We start from the raw sequence: 2,883 nt of genomic DNA, 5'->3' as shown, positions 1-2,883 counted from the left end.
ACCGCTCAGACACCTCTGGGAAACAAAAACCAGCACGTGGCAATGTCCACGGAGGAGCAGACCTGGCCTCTTCCCACAGTGACAGCTTGAGCTGAAGGAAGCCCCTGTTCTCTGCGTTAGCAGAGCTGAACCCTTAGGGCTGCTCAGAGCAGGAGAAAGAAGGATCAGCCACAGCCCTGGGCAGAGCTTGTGCCTGCAGAGTGCCTGGACCACACAGGTTCCTCCTCCCAGGGAGGGAAAAGTCCAACTGTTTCTGCTCCCAGGGCCAGGAGGGGCATCTGTTCAGGGACAAGCACCAGGCTCCCTCCAGCAGGCTGGTCAGCAGAAGGAACACACACAGAGAAATAAAGAGGTGTCTACAGACCTCTCCCCACCAGGCCAGTCTCACATGCGTTTTTCTAAACTCTCAACCAGTATAATTATGATCCCAAGACTTTCCCCATGAGAAGGCAGCTGTGACAAATGAGTTGTGAGCAGAATAAATCCCTTCAGGTCACGTCTGAGGATGGTGTTCTCCAGCCCTGCAGGACCTGATGCAACAGCAGCCACAAACACCGCTCCTCCTTTCCAGAGGCAATACGCTGTGATTCCCTTCCTGACTGTGTTTGGAAGATTTTTTGAGAAACTATTGGCTGATGGAACCAAATTCAATGAAACAAGAGGTTGAAATAATCCCAGGCAACTTCCAGAGGGCAGGGGATGAGTGTGAATCAGTCCCTCGTGTCCAAGAACAGGACGGGCATCCTACAATGGAAAGCACTGGCTATGGAGAGAACGTTGGGATGAAACCGTGGGTGCTAGTGCAGGGGAGATCCTCAACCTGGTGAGCCCTTTAAACTTTGCCTGGTGGCAGCACAGACCTGCTTTCTGTTAACAGGACACATGGAACTGGGAAGCAACTGAGGAAAAGCCCCCTGTAATGGTAGAGCTGAATGCAAAACCACAAAGGGCTGCTGCACGTGCCGGGCTCAGTCTACGCACACGTAACAGAAACCACAGCAGAACCAGCTGGCCCAGTCAGAAAGTGGCAGCTTTACTTTATGGTCTGAATAAAGACAGTAGGGGGAAAAAAAAGAATTGGGAGAAGTAGATTGGAAATTATTAGGAGACTGGGAGTAAGCTGTGGTGGCTTTGTTAACAAGATTTAAAATGCATGAATCAGTTGAGCAATACTATCAAACCTTCCCATACACTGGTTACTGTGGGGGTGTCTCAAGGCTGCAAGGGAACCTTTATCTCCCTTATCCTTGTTCCCATGCTGACTGAGAGTATTCAAAACCTCCTCGACACCTTGAGGAAACAACCACGCTGCCTAAACTCAGGATGTGAAATGACAAGCAGCATTTTAAATGCTGTCTTTCTGCGTTCCACACTGCTCTTGTGTCACCCCTGTGAGCACAGGAGGCTCAGGAGTGATGAAAGGGGATGAAAGCAGGACTAGCAAGAAGGGTCAGGAGAGAGGGAGCACAGAGGGGCCCTGGAGGGGAGAGCATCGGAGGCCACCTGGATTTGCCCCGTCACGCTCCCTCGGAGCCTCACATGCAGATCCCCCTCTCCAAATCCTCTGTGCTGCACCGCCTGCTTCTGCCTGCCAGGGCTCCTGCTCGGACACTGCTTTTGAGAGGGGCTGAAGAAGATCAGATGCACTGAAACTCGCTCAGCTGGAGCCAGCCAGCCCCCCTTTTCTTCTTCGGCACAGCCTCTCCCCCATCTCCGTGCCTCCCCCCAGCTTGGTTTATCTGCGGGGCCGGAGCTGGCTCCGCAGCAACATTACCCGGGGCTGCAGCAGGGCAGGACAGCCAGGAGTCGACTGAAGCTTTTCTCCCCTCCCTGCTTTTGCAGGCACGGCCGTGTTCTTTGTCAGTGCTTCTCAGCCTCATTTTCTCCAGCTGGGTCAGAAGCAGATCGCCCCCTCCTCCCCTTGCCCCTTCCTGCCAGCGAACAGCTTTGATCAGGAGCCCCCAGTCGTCCCCCCTTGCTGACATCCCTGTCCTTCCTCTCCCCTCCCTCCACCTTAAGGCTGAAACCCTCGGTGAGGGAGCGATGAGGACAAGGGTCCGCTCCCCACACCGGTTCCAGCACATCTGGCAGGCAGGAGCCGCTGCTGCCCGGCTGCCCGCCCCGGGCCGGGGACACCGGACGCCGTTTCTGCACAGCCGGTGTCCGTGGATCGCAGCGGGCAGCTCCCGGAGGGCCGAGCTGTGCCAGCATGGCTACGGGCAGCATCTTGCCAAAAGCTGCCTGCTGGCCACCAGCACAGCAAGGGGCAACCCAGAAAGGAGGAGCAAGAGACCTTAGAGCCTCCTCCAGCGCCTAAAGGGGCTCCGAGAGAGCTGGAGAGGGATGTTTTGTTAAGGGCACGGAGTGACAGGACAAGGGGGAATGGCGTGAAACTGCCAGAGGCGGGGTTAGATGGGGTGTCGGGAAGGAATTCTCCCCTGTGAGGGTGCTGAGGCCCTGGCACAGGGTGCCCAGGGAAATTTTGGCTGTCCCAGCCCTGGAAGTGTTCAAGGCCAGGTTGGACGGAGCTTGGAGCAACCTGGGATAGTGGAAGGGGTCCGGGAGTTGGAACTAAATGATCTTTAAAGTACCTTCCAACCCAAATCATCCTAGGATTCTGTGATTCAACCACCACCCCAGCAAGAGCAGCTCCCCCTTTTCCTGGGGGGTGCTGTGCTCTGACCCAGCGGCTCCAGCCCGGGCAGAGGGATGCCCTGAGAAGCAGAGCTTGCCTACAGAGGGCAGGAAGGAGGAATCGGGCAGCAAAAGGGTTTTGTGCGGGGGGGAGACGACCGGAGGGCTCCGCTCGGGAGCGCGGGTGGCTCCGCAGGGACCTCTCGGTGCCGGGGCCTCTGCGGGGGCTCGGGAGGAGTCGCACGGAGC

Source organism: Corvus brachyrhynchos, unplaced genomic scaffold, assembly GCF_000691975.1.
Source record: "Corvus brachyrhynchos isolate BGI_N302 unplaced genomic scaffold, ASM69197v1 scaffold466, whole genome shotgun sequence".
In the NCBI taxonomy this organism is placed as follows: domain Eukaryota; kingdom Metazoa; phylum Chordata; class Aves; order Passeriformes; family Corvidae; genus Corvus; species Corvus brachyrhynchos.
This window is presented reverse-complemented; position numbering follows the sequence as displayed.